At 35.6% G+C, this 19879-nt stretch overlaps 1 non-coding gene and 1 pseudogene across 1 annotated transcript; both read left to right on the forward strand.

Annotated features, from left to right (window-relative positions):
* Nucleotides 1-489: 489 nt before the first annotated feature.
* On the forward strand, nucleotides 490-11225 carry LOC122043731 (annotated as a pseudogene).
* A 4018-nt stretch (nucleotides 11226-15243) lies between these two features.
* Nucleotides 15244-15351, forward strand: LOC122044556. The gene has a single exon (XR_006129592.1). It is a non-coding gene; the product is annotated as a small nucleolar RNA R71 (small nucleolar RNA).
* Nucleotides 15352-19879: the final 4528 nt, after the last annotated feature.

The raw sequence follows: 19879 nt of genomic DNA on the forward strand, positions 1-19879 counted from the left end.
AGAGGTTAGCAGCGGTTCATTCCAGCACCTCTATTACTTCCGTTCATCTTCCATCCGAGGGGGTTCCTTGGTGGAAGATTCGTTCATCATCACCGTTGTTGAAGCAAGCACAGCCGATATTTGGTTGTTGTTCATCGATTCTAGGAGTTCAGGAGCTAGACGTTTTGTGTGAAGCTCCTTCATCAGATTCCGAACAAAGCATCGATTTGATTGTCAGTTGTTTATAAACCCCAGTAGGAAGAAAACAGGTCATCACAATCAAATCGATGATCAATGATAGAAAATAGGTCTTTCACAATCTTAATTTTTAGTTGTTTATAAACCTTTGATCATCGATTTGATTGTGATTTCCATACTTTGCAGACCCATGGAATTCTCTGTGTTGTTAGTTGGGGTGTTTTGTTTCCACTGGGTCAAATATTTGCCAGATATCTGAAGACATTCAAGTCCGCAGACCTTGCATGGTTTTACCTCCATATTTCCTGCCAGATGCTTGGCTATGTCATTGGTGTTGCTGGCTGGGCTACTAGTCTAGAATTTGAAGGTGGCAGAGGGCATGATGTCGATGGTATTCAGATAAAGCCCAAGTCGAGGCATATTTGGATAGACCGCTGCAGCTTACAAGATTATGATGATGGACTAATTGATATCACTCGCAAAAGTACTGATATCACCGTTTCAAGGTGATGTAATATACTAATTTTTTGTGTGATTATAGATTAATTGTCCTTGTAGAAGTTTCTGTTTCTTTTGGTCTATATTATGATACATTTGCAGTTGCTTTCCTTCTTTTACTAGCCATCACAACATAATGTAGCAATCTTTTCTGAAATTTCTTTAGCAAAATCTGCAACCTTATCAAGAAATCTTGTCAATATGGTTTGTTCTTGCAATAGATTAGCATAAAAAAGTTAGTGGTGATCACTGCAAGAATTGTTGTATGCTTCTCATTTCCATGTTTGAACAGATGCAGCTTCGCCAATCATGACAAGACAATTCTTATTGGAGTAGACAAGAGTCATGTTACCGATAGATGTATTTGCGTTACCATTCACCATTGCTTCTTCGATGGAACAAGACAGAGACAACCTTGACTTATATTTGGCAAAGTTCACCTTTACAACAATTACACAAGAAACTGGAGCATATATGCTGTCTGTGCCAGTGTAGAAGCACAGGTCCTTTCTAATTTAAACTATACAAGCAGCGCTTGTTTGTCTGTGTTCTACTCAAAATACCTGACTGACCTTTTTCTCTGGCTCCAGATCTTGTCTCAATGCAATATTTATGAAGCAGGACAAAAGAAGTTGGTATTTAGGTACATGCCTGAGAAGGTAATTCTTGTTAGATTACAACATGAATCATGCCTGACAAGTTGGCATTTCATTCTAAATGAGCTTATGAACATTTCATGTTGAATTTATTAAGAATCTAGTGAGCCTTGGTAATTAGATGTATGTTGTTGGCACAGGAAGCCGATCGGGAAGAGGTGAATGCGGGTTGGATAAACCAACCATCTATTTTCGTTCAAGCTTCATTGAAAATGAGTGCATAAACCAACCATCTATTTTCGTTCAAGCTTAAACAGCCTTTGGTTACAAAACTAACTTTGCAACAAAAGTGAATGCATCAAGAGATTCCATGCTCACAAAGTTTCAAGATACACATTTGTTAACTGATTTTTATTTCCTTAATTTCTTTCAATGCTTTGTTTGGTTAAATGTTAGTGATAGTTGTCCTTTTATTGTATGCAATTAGGATTAGATTTCTTTAATGCTCTAGATTACGCTCTATGCTTAATTTCTTTAGTTGCTTACTTTATGTTGTCTTTAATTTCCTTGCAATCATAGCTTAAGTTAGACTAGGTTTTCTTATTTGCATCGTCTTTCATTTCTTAGGTTAGGTTCATTTAATGCTTTGCTCTTTCATTCCTTAGTTTGGTTCCGTTAATGGTGAAATCGTAGTGTAGAGTGAAAATGCGCTATGAGATCACTACTAATGGATAGATAGGATGTTTTTCATTAATTAGGATTAGATAATACTTGCTTTGCTCTTTTGTTCCTTAGGTTTAATTTCATATTTGTTTTGTTTCATTAATTAGGATCACTACTAACGATTTATGTTGTTTTAGGTAATTACTGCAGCCATTTCTACTATAGTTGGTGAAAACCTTAACGTGTTCATGACTTTAAAATAGTATATCCCAGATTTTCTTAAGGTGAGGACACAAATTTAATGAGGAATATACTTTATAAGCTGTTAACATCGAAATTGGTATCCTATGCATCAGCTTGATGATGTAATAGATCTTGAGATTCCAAGAGTAAGAAATAGACTTGTTTCTTTAAATGGTGAAACTTAAATTAAAGATTAGAAAGTCAACTGATATAACATGCCACTCCACTTCTCTTTTTTTGATTTAGCTCATGATCAATGTAAACTTAAAGTATTAATCCAAAGCCTATGGTAACTTTCTAGATTTATTTTTATTTAAGACATTCTTTCCTTTAATTGCCCCTTTTAGAATTTAATGTATGACTTACTCCTTAGCATCATATGGAGTGTGTGGGAACGCTTGCATTAGATTGTACCTTTTAGAATTAATGTTGCTTGATCACTGGGAAAAATAATGTTTGCATGGTTTATAATAGAAGCTTTGTATGCAGTGACATAGAATGAAAATTGTGCTTAATAAGAAATTTAAGAGCCACCATATTGTTTCAAGAGGTTACCATTTATGTTACATAGATAACGCTTTTTGCACTTCTGTTAGATGACTATATCAAATGATTTTTATGGTTATGTAACATTTATGCAATGCAATTAGAATCACGTGTACAGTTTAGTTTCTAATTTGTAATATATATCTTTATTCAAATAGGTGTCCTCAAGAGTATTGGGAAGAATGCTGACAAGCTAAAAAAATGAAAAGACTTTAACAAATTAAGGAGCACTAGGAGCTGCAATCCCTCCTCTTCACCGACATCTAAGTAGAAAATCTCGTGTTACATTGTTCTACCTTTGTTTTAATAGTGTTATCATATTGTTGGTTGCTTATGAAATTTCTTCAGAATGTTATAGATATTATTTTTGAATGTTAGAAAATTGTATATTAAATTTTATTTTGAAATTTAGTATTTTGAATGATTTATAATATTGGAAAATTGTGTATTAATTTTTTTTATTTTTTATCTAAAAAAGACAACGGTATTTCACCATTGTCGTAGATAGTTTAAAACTGTTGTTGAAGACCCTATTATTAAAGGTAGATAGTTTCACCGTTGTCTTTGAAGGAAAAGACAACAGTTTTTCACCGTTGTAAAAATATTGTCTTTGCCTTCAAAGACAACGGTTAAAAACTGTTATCTTTGGGCACCCCCTTTAACAACATGGCATTTAACAACAGTTTTAAATGGGCTACGACAACGGTGAAAAACCGTTGTTGTTAGGTTTTTTTCTTGTAGTGGAGTATACTAGATTTTGAAAGTTAGCTTTTACAAAAGTAATTTTAAGGTCCAGGATATTAAATATGCTAAAATAGTTATTTAAGTGTTATCAAAGACATCTTTCAAAGTATGTTTAAAATAGTGTTAAGAACATTTGTATTTTATTTTTCAAAATACCTTTCAAGTTAGATTTCAAAACATATATTTTGGATGGAAAATTTGAAAATTTGAATATACTAACCTTTCAGATCTTTCTAAGTTATTATTGAAAAATATACTTTCATAAGAGTTTCATAAGTAGTTTCAAAATATTTTAAACAAGAATTTAGAAATATTTTTAAAATACAAGAAATTCTTAACATAGAAAGGTCTTTAAGATACTTTTAGGCAAGCGAGGTAGGTTTTAAAAATAGGTTTGTAGTTGAAATTATTCTTCAAATATCCTCCCCTTGGACCTGATATTATTTGAAAAAAATATAATCATCTAGAAATTGCCCTTACATGTCTAACTAGTAGTTACTAACTAGCTATTAGAGGACAGCAGTATTCACTTGGTTAGTCAAGTTAAGTATATGTGTCTAGTTAGTATTTAACTAAGATGGATTACTTAACCTGATCATTGTAATTTGGTATTTCTCACCTAAACTTGTGTTGATGCACAAATATCAGAATCTTAAGTCCAGGTAAAGGGCCTACACATCTCACGTTGTTCTAAGTTGGTAAATACACAATCAAAGTAAACCTAGTGTGTTTGTCAGATGTTCAAGTCCTAGATCTATAGGATCATGTTTTATGTGGATGTGACCTAGGTTAATGCAAAAATCAATTTTGAAAGTCTACGGAAATGTAAGAAATTTGTCCTAGAAGTAGCAAATTGTTTGGAAAATGTTTTGAAAGTGGCAAGCCTAGTCTATGAATCACATCCCTAACTGTCGACGTAAATGACTAAATTCACTTTCTGGGAGAGATTTGGCAAATACGTCAGTTTAACTTCCCTTTTTTAGGCAAAGTGTAACATGCTACACTTCCCTTTTTTAGTAATTAAGTACAAAAAATTTTGTTACCAACAAGTAGGGACCGATGTGAGAGTGCTCTTGTGTCGGTGTCAGTCTGCCGGCCATGATCGGAAGTCCTCGAGCAGTCGTCAGGCAGAGCAGAGTCGTAGCAGGAAGTTGGAGCAGTCGGAACCTCAAATGGACGCGCAGTAGCTCGTATATTACTTGTTGAAAGAAGCTTGGTCGAGATTGCCTTATATAGGGCATGGAAGGGGCCTTCCATATGTGTTGATGGTGCCTCCAATGGTTCAAATCTGATCCCAGAGTCTGTTGAAGCGTATCGCTGAATCTGTCACCTTTTATTCTCTAGAAGGCACCTTCAAGCCATTGAAGGTGTCTTCCATGAACAGTGCGTAAACGCCTTCCAATGCTTTAAGGTGCCTTTAGATATTGTTCATCCGAAGGCTTTTTGCTCCTTTTACTCTGCAAATTGTGCTAGTCCAAAACTACAACATCTAACCTGCAAAACAAAGTTAGCAAAGTGAAAAATAAGTAGTAGTAATTAGCTTCTATCCTCCCAGGACCAGGAACTAGTCAAGGTCTCAGATTAGGGATCGAAAATGAACCAAACTTGGACGGATGCCTATTGTCCCTCAACTGGGACGCGCCCTCATAAAGTCACTCTCTTCTAGTGACTTACCTTTACTTACCAGCTTGCAATCGGTTGACTATCCTTTTGGCCCACTAGATCTTCACGTCAATTATCCGGTTCACAGACCCAACTAGACTTCTACCGGTTGTCCGGTCTCGCGGATCCAAGCGAACTTTTTGACAAATATTTGATCGGCCCGTTGACCTATTTAGACTTCACACCGGCTATCCGATCCTGCGGACCTAGCCAGATTCAGCCTGGTGTCCGGTTCTTCAGACTTGTCAATTCCTAAACACTCGGTAAGCTATTGAAGAGGTTAAATCATCCATAAGGTAATAGTTCAAGTAAATATATACATACATAGCTTTCTGTATATTTAATATGTTGTCTAATATGTCTTCAAATTACCTTATTTGACAGCTTGTATGGACAACAATTACACCTACAAAATCTATCAATAAGTGCAAGTGAGGTAGATCACAAGTTAGAGGATGAATTTATATTTTGTTTCAAATTTATGTAAGTTACCGATTAAATTATTTATTACAATGCAATTGTATTATATATACATTTAATTTATATCATAACTAATGTTATAGGCGAACGATTATAGAAAATCAAATGTGCAAAATGAAAGGCTAAAAAATCTTATCAAGACCTCTCTGTAAGATAACAATTTACTCAGGCCAGTTATTATGTTAATGCATCAGGACTTCTTCGTAATATAACAATCTATGGCACCTATGGAAGAAAAAATAACTAAACGATTGCTTACCCTTGAAAGAGGATAGATCTTGTGGGAGAGAAGAACCATTGGTGAATCTAGTGTTCTATGGCACCGTTTGGCTGTGACAACCTGCTTGATGCTTCGCTACAAAACCTGTGGTTGGTTAGTGGCGGAAGGGTGTTGCTTGTAACCAGATCGCCCTCGCCCTTGTCCTCATTACAAGCCAAAGAATGTCGATGATGCTTCTACATCCTTCTACTTTCTTCTTTTGTGCATCTGAGCCTTCAGCCAAAAATAAATTATTGGGTCGTTGTCTTCACAAGATGACCCATGTTCACGCCGACGCCTGAAATCCGTCCATAGCTTTAGAAAAAATTGAAAAACAATATAAAGTAAAGAATGTCGACAACGCTTCTACATCCTTCTACTTTCTCCTTGTGCGTTTCTAGGCCTTCAGCCAAAAATAAATTATTGGGTCGATGTCTTCACGGCCAAAATCCGTTCATAGCTTTAGACAAAATTGAAAAAAATATAATATATTATCAGAGCCAAGTTTCGATCTTGGGACCTGTGTGTAACGACCCACCCTTCTTACTACTACTACTACTCTCTAAGAGTGACCGTTACTTATCTACTAACTCTACTTAACCGGTTTATTAAAAATCTCTAGGAAAACCCTACCGAAAAATTTCGGCAGAGTCTCCCTTGTACCGGTGACCATTTTCCATAATACAAGCATAATATACTCAACCACAGGCGGCTGGAAATATATTTCAATCAACCACGCAGTTTAATAATTCAAATCATGCGGATAATGAAAAACCGAAAACATAACTTCTTGCTACATCCTTTCCTTATCAACTTAATAAGAAATCAAACTAATCACATTCTTAAACTAAATGAATTCCTTAGCTAAGTCCCAAGGACCTCCATAGTCCACACATCACACACTCCTCTTGCATCTCCTTGTCGCCTTCCTTCACTATATCTTTTCTTTCCCTTTATCTGCAGTAGGAGGAAATGCAGTCTATAAGCATAAAGCTTAGTGAGCGCTATCTACTCACAAAAACTCGATATGCATGTATATAAATAAAAACATACTAAAACTGAATGCTAACATATAAAACTACTCATACTCATATATAGCAAAGGAATCATGCTAACTGAAATACTAAACATGTATAGCTAATCATGCTCATAAAAATAAAACTATAAAAGAAGCATACCAAACATGTAAAGCTACTAAACATGTAAAACTACTAAACATGTAAAGCTAAACATGCTCATAAGAATAAACCTATAACAGCATGCTGAAAGCAAATAAAACTAAACATGCTGAATAATAATCTAATAGCAAGAAAAAAATAAAACTACTACTGAATGCTTCAAACAACAAGAAACTAAACTTTCTAATTCTAAACATATTTGAAGCTTGTTTCATTTGTTTCAAAACTTATACTTTAATACTTCAAAATAATAATAAACTTCTTTTGGGCCCGGCATTGTACCAATTTGCGCGCATCCTTAGTAAGAGTCGAGGTAGCTAATCCCGAAACTACTAAGGTACTTCTAGGCGATCTTGTGCCTAGGGGCGATCTAGGAGCCCACCCAATGGACCTTGTGTCTTGGACCTCGTGTCCGGTACATGCCATTAAAAAGTAAAATACTTTCTTTTTAACTATAACTTCTTTATACTTGCCCTTACTTTCCATTTAAGCAAACACCTTGTGTGCGCTTTTGATATTCAATCTTCTGGAATTGAAATCAAGTCTAGACCTTAGTCTTTCTTGCTTATAGTTCTTAAAGACAGAAACTCATGCTTAGGTAAAAGCAAAGAAACTAATAATTGCATGCTCAAGATATTCAAATAGCAAAAGAGACTAGAAAGTATCACCGTGCACATCTAATGGCAAAGGAAACTGATCATGCTTAATTATTAGCAAATGGAAAATTGCTCATGCTTATAGAATAACAAAGAAACTAAGTTTGCAATGGTATTAAATAGACTTGATCACGCTTAATATATATCAAGAAAGCTCACCCTAAGTACTTGGATTAAGGGCTGTTCGTGCCCAACTAATAACAAGTGAAAGCTAGAAAATCTGCTTATGCATATCTAATAGCAAATGGAAGCTACTGTGTTCAGCTAATAGAAACCGAACCTAAGGTTGTTCATGTTATTCAAGAAAACCAAGAAACTAACACTACACTAAGAAGGAATTTAAATCTGTGTCAAAGAATTAATATCACAAAGTCTAGCAACATGATAAGGATTAATAACACTAAGTCTAGCAGCATGTTAAGAATTTATAATACTAAGTCTAGCAGCATGTTAAGGATTAGTAACACCACCGAACCTGCACAGCAAGCTCCAACTCAAGCTAAAACCTGCTGGGATAGGGTCATATGGAAGGATGTACTTTGCAATTCTAGACAATGAAAAGCATGTTGCTGTGAAAAACTTGATGCTTCTGAAGATGGCTTAAATGATTTCCAGATTAAAGCATGAAAATTTTGTTGAGATTCTAGGATACTGTGTGGAAGGAAATATGTGTCCGTAGGCCTATGAGTTTGCAACTATAGGCTCTTTACATGATGTTTTGCATGGTATGGCTATAGCATTTATCTGTTATTTCGTGTACAGCAACAGAACAACTTATAACATAACCCAATTTCATCTAACATCCAATCTTAATTTATGAATGACTAACTAACCAATTCCTACAACAATTCAACAGGAGAGCAAAACCTCTTCATAGATTAGATCAATGTTAACTATAAGGCTGTAGAATCTAGCACGCAACTTATACATTCATCTAACAACTCGGCTAGGCATTTTTGCAAACAGAGAACGATCAGAGAGCTCGCAAAGAAACCTTGAGGAGAATCAAAAATCCACCGAGCATAAACCCAATTCAAAACCAAAACCAAGTCGCGAAACGACTCCTACTGCAGGTGAGAAGCAACTCACTTCGGTTCCTTGAACTCACAGCCGACAGGAAGAATTCTAGGGTTCGGAGGAGCTTGATCTTCGGCTTCTTCTTGCACCCACCGATCCTCCTCGGGGATGGTGGTCGCACACGGTTGAGGACCCGCCGGAAAAAGCCCTTCGCCGGCGCCGAAGAGAGAGCCCTAGGAGGTGCTGCGGTTTCGCCCGAGCAGGAATCGGCGCCGTCGCTTGAGAAGAAGAATTTTGAGAGAAATTGTTGATTTTCTGAAAATCCAAAACCTAATCCTCTTTCTTATATTCGGGTTTAATCAAAACTATACCTTAAATATAATCCGTTCTTTCCTTAATTAACAAAAGCTCGCTGGCACAGCTGGTTAATCGGTTTTTAACCGAAACAAGAGGTCTCGGCTTCAATCCCTCCGCCGCGCATTTTTTCCAATTAATTCACTAATCATTAACTATGCTATAAATTTAATTCTCACCATATATGGTTAACAAAAATCGTGTAGCTCTGGTTGGGACGGTTTTGCTTGGGTCCGAGGAGCTAAACCTAGCTTCTATAACTTTTTTTTTAAAACTTCTTTCTTTTTGTAACCCTACTAAACGACCTCCAAAAATTACGTAAAAATACTCTAAAAATTCCTAAAAATCTCTAGAATATTTTAAAAATATTTCCAAATATTTTTATGAATTTTTAGAACTTGAAATAGGGAAAATTGGGTCGTTACACTGTGGGTTATGGGCCCACCACACTTCCGCTGCGCTACTCTGATTTTACATTTTTTATTATTTGTATAATATTATATCTAGTGGTTTTTTGGAACTTATTTTTAAATAAAATAATCCATAATTTATCTGTAAATTAAATTAATTGAACCTAGAAAATAGATTAATTTTTTATTTCTTAAAATGTTTATGCATCCAAGTCCATGCAGAGCTCAGCGCATTTGGTCCAATCCATCCTCATGGGTACCTAGTATGTGGACTAGGTCACGCACGATACAACGCAAATATTACCGAATGATAGGGAGCATTGTCATTTAGATGGCTCCTTTGGGTAGTAAATGGGTAGCAACAAAGAAGGTTGCTTCAAGGTGTAGTATATGGGTAGTAATAAGGAAGAGAACACAAAGTAGGAGTGCAAGTCGGTGATCGCCATGGAATCATGCTACATCAGGTTTAACATAAAGTGTAGATGTGACTTGTCGACTCTACCAACAAAAAACCTACAGGTCTTGCAGTGTATAACTCGGGATAGATTAAAAAAAACATTTTTCATGAATATACAAATTAAGTATTTCAGATTTTTTAATATGAAATTTTAAAATCAAATATATTTTAGCTCGAGATCTTCAAGTACGAAGTGAAATAGTGTTGGAGCTAAGGAGGTGCCCCCTCTTCCCCTTCCCCTTCCCCTTCCCCTTCCCCTTCCTTTTTATTAGATGAACAAGAAACAAGCGGATATATTTTCATGAATATACTAATTAAGTATTTCAACCATAATATGATATTTAAAAATTAAATATATTTTAGCTCGATGATAGTGAAATAGATTGTCTTAGACCGAGAATATAATGTAGTAGTTAGACCTTCTAAATTTAAGAATGTTGGCTGTTTGGATGGACCTTTGAGCGTTTCCTGATTTATTCTAGTGATGAGAAAAAAAAATTTTAGGATCGAACCGATCACCTCTAAAATTAATTGGTTTTAAAAACTGAATATATTTTTAGTTGGCACCTAGTATTCAAGTATTTGGTTTGACTAATGCTAGGGTAATCGGTCCGGACCTACGAAAGTTTCTCATCGGCCACTAGGTAAATTAAGGAAATACACATAGAAACTCATCTTGACTGTTAACGTTCTCAGATCCACTACCCATTAGAAAGAAAATTCTCCTAGCAGTTGAATTTTGAACGCCATATACCTAATCTATCGTTACAAGACTTATTTCATTATTCTCATATGATTCCGTCGTGCTGAAAAAAAACACGAGTCATTGCCTCTCCATCGCCGGGATTGATGCAAGTGCCAACACTAGGGCTGGTGACCTGTGAACTTTCCAGTGATCACTTAGATCTGCTTGCAATTGCTAGCAGAGCAAGGCATTCGCAAGGTGTTCGTCATGGATCGCTCGGAAGGGCACATCTCATATTTAGAGATATGTAGGGAATTGCTTCAATTAGCTGGGGATCCTGAAGAATCAAAAGAGGATCCAGATCCCGAAGAAATGGATCTCGCAGAATCAGATGAGGATCCTGAAGAGTGTGTGGAATATCCAAAAATGGATCTAAATATGGATCAAATGGATGATGCTGAGGTTGATCCTGCCTTCATCGAGTCCAGGATGAATGGGATAGCATTGCTCACTATACTAGTATTTTTCCTGGTGGAAGTGCTACTAGCTTATCTTACAAAGTATAGTTCAGTTGTTATTACTATTACTATGCGTGGATAGTGTTAAGCTCATATTAATAAAATCATATAATAGAAAATGTTGTTATGTACAAATAGTATTATTTTAATGAAAAGTTATGTTATGCATTAACGAACTTAAAAAAAGTATGTTGTGTTAATAGTCTTAATATAATGATTAGTTCATTAATGATACATTCATTGCATGATAAGTTCATTTAATGATTAGGTCATTTGATGGGATATGTGTAATATAACTGATCAATGTTGATTGGATGAGAAAATACAAATCATGAGTGGAAATATAGTTACCATTTGATTTTGTAAATCAATTCTAATTTACACTGAGTCAATAATTAATTATATGTATGTAAATTACATTGAAATAATAAATAATGTATTTATTGATTATATATTATGGCAACTAAGAACATCATAGTTGAATTCAATAAGGGTTAGAAATTATATGGGATTACTACAAAATCTGACACCTCAAGATATAATATGTTCTTGAGAAACAAGAAGTTCTAGAGGCTGTAAATTAGCATATGGAAGAACTGACTGATGGTTCTTACCATATATCATAGTTGGATATTTTTAATATTTTGAAAACCATTCTATGTTTTATTTTCTGTTGTATAGTTATTTGGGAACATATGAATTTAAAACTAGGTTTAAAATTAATATAAACTTGAGTGATTCTCAAAGTTTTTTAGTTTTTGTTAAAACTTTAAAAATGTTTTGAATTTTCATAAAAATATATTTTTCCTTATTAAAGGACATTAAAGGAACTTTGTTTTCAAAATTTCATGATTTTTAAATTTTATAGATTTTTCTATGCATTTCTGAAGTTGGCTTCAGAAAGCTAAAATTTAAGCTGTTTTATGTCAATCGGCTACATCAGATGGCAGTCGACTGGTGACTGTGTTTTTCTAGCATTCTAGTTGCAAATTTAGGAGTTGATTTGGTTTAATTTAAGTCCATATTTGGTGTCATAGTATGCATGATTGTTTGGTATAATCTTTTTGATGATGTCAAAATGGGAGAAATGAGAAAGATTAAGTTAGAAACTTATTTTGTGCAAAATTTGAAAATTAAGTGATAGAGCATGTTAAGGGGGAGCTGGGTCTTATGCTTCATGTTTATGCTATGCTTGTAGATTTTCAAGTTATTATTTATGCCTAACTTAAACATATTGCCACACATCAAAAAGGGAGAGATTGTCGGTGTAATTGACCTAGGTTTGATTGGGTACGATCATAGTTTTGATGTGTATGTCAAATAGTTTAAGTTAGGTTTCATATTGGTGTGATATGTGTTTGAGTCATGCAAGACTTGATGGTTAACTTGGTGCGGCCAAGTTCGGGAAAAGCTCATCCTATGGCTCGAGTCCTTGAGATCGGTGAAGGACGGTGCATCTGAGGAATCGTCGGACAAGGAGCAATGGAGTGGAGCTAAGAGAAGCGGACTTCAAGGCAATGCAAAGGATATATGGAGAGGAGTCACAAGCTCGAGTGCATCTGAGGGAAGAAGGCCGAGTAAGAAGGGATTCAAAGGCAACTTCGGAGAGGATGAGTGAGTGTGTAACTGGGATCAATCGACTGATGGAAGTGTCAGTCGACTGGTCCAGTCGACTGAGCAGTCGGCTTGGAGCAATTAGAGGCATTCTATTCGCTCAGCCAATAACGACCAGTCGACTAGAATCTTTACCGATCAACTGGTAAGTGATCATTGGTGACCATTGGCAGAATCCCTGATTCTGCAAAATAGTTGTTAGCTACATCCAATGGTAGCACCAGTCGACTGATGAGTGTGCTAGTCGACTGGTGCATGTGAAATGAGTTAATAAGTGATCAACTCATTCTACTCTATTTAAAGATGGCTTTGAGGGATGAAGGAGGTTTTTGATTCTTGCTAGAATTCTCCTAAATCATTCCCTCAAGCTTTCAAACCAATTCTCTTCCTCCTAATCTAAGTTTTCATCTTGTAAAAAGGAAAAGAGCTTTGTGAGAGGTTTGCTCTGTCGAGAATGAGAAAGCATTGGCTGGAGATTTCTAGGGACTAATCCACCGACAGATTGAGGGATCGTCCACCTCAAGGATAAGCCGTGGAGTAGGAGTAAACAATCTCTAAACCAGGTTACATAATCTTATTAGCATTTGCTTTCTCTCTTACTTTGTTTTTATTATTTCTATTCCGCTATGCACTAACATTGTAAGAAGGCAAACGATTTGGGGTGACTAAGCTATTGAACCCCCCTTTCTAGCCAGTCACCGATCCTCAACAGAGTTTTCTAGTGAGGACAAGTCCCATTTGGCGACTTTAGGTGGAGATCCAATTTAGGTTTATTTTAGAAATCTAAATTAAGACCGGGACTAGATCTTGGTCTCAGAAAGATAGGGTCTAATTAATACTGCTTATTGTTATCGTGCTAACTTCGTCTTACAAGGTATACTTTATTTGGTTGAACTAACACATTTTTACAGGGCGAAAGGAGTACAAAATACCTTGGGTGAATAGTACCCAAGGAGCCTTCCATGCAAAGGGAGGCTCTTTGAGTTGTCCGATGGAAGACGCCTTGGAGAACTTGGAAGGCTCCTTTGGCTGGGTAACCCAGAAGGCTTCGTTGATGATAAGAGCCACTTTTGTTGGGATAAAGCTTGGTGTTGAAGGTGCCTCCAGTGGCGTTGAAGGTGCCTCCAACCCTCTTTAAAATGGCTACTCAACCAAGGCTTCAAATCAACTCATTCATGACTTCTGTAAGTGAACTTTCGAGTTCCTGGTTGCTCTAGCTTCATCCTCTTGCTGTGCTGCAACACTACTATGCCCTACTACTATAGAGAATCCATCCGACACTGAGCTCGATCTGAGAATCTTCAAGTGTTGGGTAATAAAAGGGTTGTTATTATTTAATTACTGCATTAAGTAAAGTGTAGGCTTTTACACCTACCTTTTTGATTTTATTATACTCGATTCCCTCTTCTGGTGGTTCCGGAAGAGGTTTATAATGATTGCCTATCGATAGGTCCAAGGGACGTGGGTCTTAGAGTAGCAGTTGCCGAAGGCTCCGAACTAAGTAAAATCACTTATGTTCTTTATTTTTCTTTTCCTTTACTTGAGCATTTAATTTCTGTTGTGTACTCATTTTCAAATTAAGAAAAAGACAATTTTTTTTCTTTAAAGCCATGTGATTAACCCCTCTCTCACGTGCGCAATTATCTTATAGGTTCCTCCAAGGTCCATCCACTTCTGAGCTAAACTTTTTTGCAATGCTAAGCTGGGTTTGCGTCAAGCTTTCTTAGAAATGTCTCAAGTACTTTAAAGGATGATGTAGTTATCTAGGCTACTTGGCTATCTAGCATCTTCATATGTTGCTCAGAGTTCTCCATCATCTGACTTAATTGCTTGATGTCATTTTTAATTTCAAGTTGATTTGCTAAGATCTCCTCAAGTAGCTTTTCAGTCCTTGATGGTTAATAACTCTATTGTTGTCGAAGCTGGAAGTTCTATTGTTGTCATAGTTGATAGCTCTTTTGTTGACCTAGTTGATAGCTTGCTCTTGATTATTCTTGTAAGAGAAATTAGGATGATTTCTCCACTCGGGATTGTAAGTGTTGGAGTACGAATTATTTTGTCTCGAATTGAAGTTGCCAATTACGTCACATTGTTCAATCAAAGCTAGTTGTGCAGCAATAGAACCAAGCAGGCAAACTTCTTGAGTTCATTTTGTCCCTCCACGGGAGTCACAAACTCCCATAATTGAGTTAACCAAGTTTGAACCCATTCACTCAAACTTCTTAGACAAAGTATTAACCTTCGCAGATATCAAACTCAAAGTATCAAGGTCATATTTTTTGAGTATTTTGATCGGATTTCTAAGAAAAATAGCTTCACTTCTTTCTAATGCTCATTGATGGTAATTAAGAACCACACTGTCTATTATATCTTCTGTTTTATCTAAACCTTTGTTCATAAGTGCTCCGCCAGATGCGGAGTCTAGAAACACTTTAGTCTAATAATTGATTCTATTGTAGAAAGTGCGGATCACTAACTATTTTCCCAATCCATGATGTGGACATGATCTGAGCATACTTTTGAATCTATCCCACACTTCAGAGAGAGATTCTGTATCAGTCTGTTTAAAATTAGCAATCTGATTTCATGTGTGTTGTTTTGCTTGGTGGGTAGAATTTGTCTAGGAATGCTTGCTCACACTGCACCCAAGATATAATATTGTTTACTGGTAAAGAAGTGACCCAAAGTTTTGCTTATCTCTTAAAGAAAAACCAAATAGGAATAGTATTACTGCTTCAGTTGGTATTCCGTTCATGCTTGTTGTTCTACAAATCTCCTAGAAAACCTCCAAATGTACCCCAATCCATTATGTTGTTCTACATTTGGAGGTTTTCATATTAATTTGTATATATTTTATTTGATTTTAAAATTTCATATTATAAAAATCTGAAATACTTAATTTGTATATTCATGAAAAATGTTTCTTTTTAATCTATCCCGAGTTATACACTGCAAGACCTGTAGGTTTTTTGTTGGTAGAGTCGACAAGTCACATCTACACTTTATGTTAAACCTGATGTAGCATGATTCCATTGCCATACCGACTTGCACTCCTACTTTGTGTTCTCTTCCTTGTTACTACCCATATACTACACCTTGAAGCAACCTTCTTTGTTGCTACCCATTTACTACCCAAAGGAGCCATCTAAATGACAATGCTCCCTATCATTCGGTAATATTTGCGTTGTATCGTGCGTGACCTAGTCCACATACTAGGTACCCATGAGGATGGATTGGACCAAATGCGCTGAGCTCTGCATGGACTTGGATGCATAAACATTTTAAGAAATAAAAAATTAATCTATTTTCTAGGTTCAATTAATTTAATTTACAGATAAATTATGGATTATTTTATTTAAAAATAAGTTCCAAAAAACCACTAGATATAATATTATACAAATAATAAAAAATGTAAAATCAGAGTGGTGCAGCGGAAGCGTGGTGGGCCCATAACCCACAGGTCCCATAATCAAAACTTGGCTCTGATAATATATTATTATTTTTTTCAATTTTGTCTAAAGCTATGAACGGATTTTGGCCGTGAAGACATCGACCCAATAATTTATTTTTGGCTGAAGGCCTAGAAACGCACAAGGAGAAAGTAGAAGGATGTAGAAGCATCGTCGACATTCTTTACTTTATATTGTTTTTCAATTTTTTCTAAAGCTATGGACGGATTTCAGGCGTCGGCGTGAACATGGGTCATCTTGTGAAGACAACGACCCAATAATTTATTTTTGGCTGAAGGCTCAGATGCACACAAGAAGAAAGTAGAAGGATGTAGAAGCATCATCGACATTCTTTGGCTTGTAATGAGGACAAGGGCGAGGGTGATCTGGTTACAAGCAACACCCTTCCGCCACTAACCAACCACAGGTTTTGTAGCGAAGCATCAAGCAGGTTGTCACAGCCAAACGATGGCATAGAACACTAGATTCACCAATGGTTCTTCTCTCCGACGAGATCTATCCTCTTTCAAGGGTAAGCAATCGTTTTTTTATTTTTTCTTCCATGGGTGTCATAGATTGTTATATTACGAAGAAGTCCTGATGCATTAACATAATAACCTGAGTAAATTGTTATCTTACAGAGAGGTCTTGATAAGATTTTTTAGCCTTTCATTTTGCACATTTGATATTCTACAATCGTTCGCCTATAACATTAGTTATGATATAAATTAAATGTATATATAATACAATTGCATTGTAATGAATAATTTAATCGGTAACTTACATAAATTTGAAACAAAATATAAATTCATCCTCTAACTTGTGATCTACCTCACTTGCACTTATTGATAGATTTTGTAGGTGTAATTGTTGTCCATACAAGTTGTCAAATAAGGTAATTTGAAGACATATTAGATAACATATTAAATATACAGAAAGCTATGTATGTATATATTTACTTGAACTATTACCTTATGGATGATTTAACCTCTTCAATAGCTTACCGAGTGTTTAGGAATTGATAAGTCTGAAGAACCGAACACCAGGCTGAATCTGGTTAGGTCCGCAGGATTGGATAGGCGGTGTGAAGTCTAGATAGGTCAACGGGCCGATCAAATATTTGGCAAAAAGTTCGCTTGGATTCGCGAGACCGGACAACCGGTAGAAGTCTAGTTGGGTTTGCGAACCGGATAATTGACGTGAAGATCTAGTGGGCCAAAAGGATTGTCAACCGATTGCAAGCTGGTAAGTAAAGGTAAGTCACTAGAAGATAGTGACTTTATGAGGGCGCGTCCCAGTTGAGAGACAATAGGCATCGGTCCAAGTTTGGTTCATTTTCGATCCCTAATCTGAGACCTTGACTAGTTCCTGGTCCTGGGAGGATAGGAGCTAATTACTACTTCTTATTTTTCACTTTGCTAACTTTGTTTTGCTGGTTAGATGTTTTAGTTTTGGACTAGCACAATTTGCAGAGTAAAAGGAGCAAAAAGCCTTCGGATGAACAATATCTAAAGGCACCTTAAAGCATTGGAAGTCATTTTCGCACTGTTCATGGAAGACACCTTCAATGGCTTGAAGGTGCCTTCTAGAGAATAAGAGGTGACAGATTCAGCGATAAGCTTCAGCAGACTCTGGGATCATATTTGAACCATTGGAGGCACCTTCAACACCTATGGAAGGCCCCTTAGCTTCCATGCCCTATATAAGGCAATCTCGACCAAGCTTCTTTCAACAAGTAATATACGAGCTACTGCGCGTCCATTTGAGGTTCTGACTGCTCCAACTTCCTGCTACGACTCTGCTGTGCCTGACGACTGCTCGAGGACTTCCGATCATGGTCGGCAGACTGACACCGACACAAGAGCGCTCTCACATCGATCCCTACTTGTTGGTAACAAAATTTTTTGTACTTAATTACTAAAAAAGGGAAGTGTAGCATGTTACGCTTTGCTTAAAAAAGGGAAGTTAAACTGACGTATTTTCCAAATCTCTCCCTGAAAGTGAATTTAGTCATTTACGTCGATAGTTAGGGATGTGATTCATAGACTAGGCTTGCCACTTTCAAAACATTTTCCAAACAATTTGCTACTTCTAGGACAAATTTCTTACATTTCCTTAGACTTTCAAAATTGACTTTTGCATTAACCTAGGTCACATCCACATAAAACATGATCCTATAGATCTAGGACTTGAACATCTGACAAACACACTAGGTTTACTTTGATTGTGTATTTACCAACTTAGAACAGCGTGAGATGTGTAGGTCCTTTACCTGGACTTAAGATTCTGATATTTGTGCATCAACACAACTTTAGATGAGAAATACCAAATTACATTGATCAGGTTAAGTAATCCATCTTAGTTAAATACTAACTAGACACATATACTTAACTTGACTAACCAAATGAACACTGCTGTCCTCTAATAGCTAGTTAGTAACTACTAGTTAGACATGTAAGGGCAATTTTTTGATGATTATATTTTTTTCAAATAATATCAGGTCCAAGGGGAGGATATTTGAAGAATAATTTCAACTACAAACCTATTTTTAAAACCTACCTCGCTTGCTTAAAAGTATCTTAAAGACCTTTCTAAGTTAAGAATTTCTTGTATTTTAAAAATATTTCTAAATTCTTGTTTAGAATATTTTGAAACTACTTATGAAACTCTTATGAAAGTATATTTTTCAATAATAACTTAGAAAGATCTGAAAGGTTAGTATATTCAAATTTTCAAATTTTCCATCCAAAATATATGTTTTGAAATCTAACCTGAAAGGTATTTTGAAAAATAAAATACAAATGTTCTTAACACTATTTTAAACATACTTTGAAAGATGTTTTTGATAACACTTAAATAACTATTTTAGCATATTTAATATCCTGGACCTTAAAATTACTTTTGTAAAAGCTAACTTTCAAAATCTAGTATACTCCACTACAAGAAAAAAACCTAACAACAACGGTTTTTCACCGTTGTCGTAGCCCATTTAGAACTGTTGTTAAATGCCATGTTGTTAAAGGGGGTGCCCAAAGACAACAGTTTTTAACCGTTATCTTTGAAGGCAAAGACAATATTTTTACAACGGTGAAAAACTGTTATCTTTTCCTTCAAAGACAACGGTGAAACTATCTACCTTTAATAATAGGGTCTTCAACAACAGTTTTAAACTATCTACAACAACGGTGAAAAACCGTTGTCTTTTTTAGATAAAAAATAAAAAAATAATAATACACAAATTTCCAATATTATAAATCATTCAAAATACTAAATTTCAAAATAAAATTTAATATACAATTTTCTAACATTCAAAAATAATATCTATAACATTCTGAAGAAATTTCATAAGCAACCAACAATATGATAACACTATTAAAACAAAGGTAGAACAATGTAACACGAGATTTTCTACTTAGATGTCGGTGAAGAGGAGGGATTGCAGCTCCTAGTGCTCCTTAATTTGTTAAAGTCTCTTCATTTTTTTAGCTTGTCGGCATTCTTCCCAATACTCTTGAGGACACCTATTCGAATAATGATATATATTACAAATTAGAAACTAAACTGTACGCGTGATTCTAATTGCATTGCATAAATGTTACATAACCATAAAAATCATTTGATATAGTCATCTAACAGAAGTGCAAAAAGCGTTATCTATGTAACATAAATGGTA

Source organism: Zingiber officinale, chromosome 2A (genome assembly GCF_018446385.1).
Source record: "Zingiber officinale cultivar Zhangliang chromosome 2A, Zo_v1.1, whole genome shotgun sequence".
Taxonomy (NCBI): domain Eukaryota; kingdom Viridiplantae; phylum Streptophyta; class Magnoliopsida; order Zingiberales; family Zingiberaceae; genus Zingiber; species Zingiber officinale.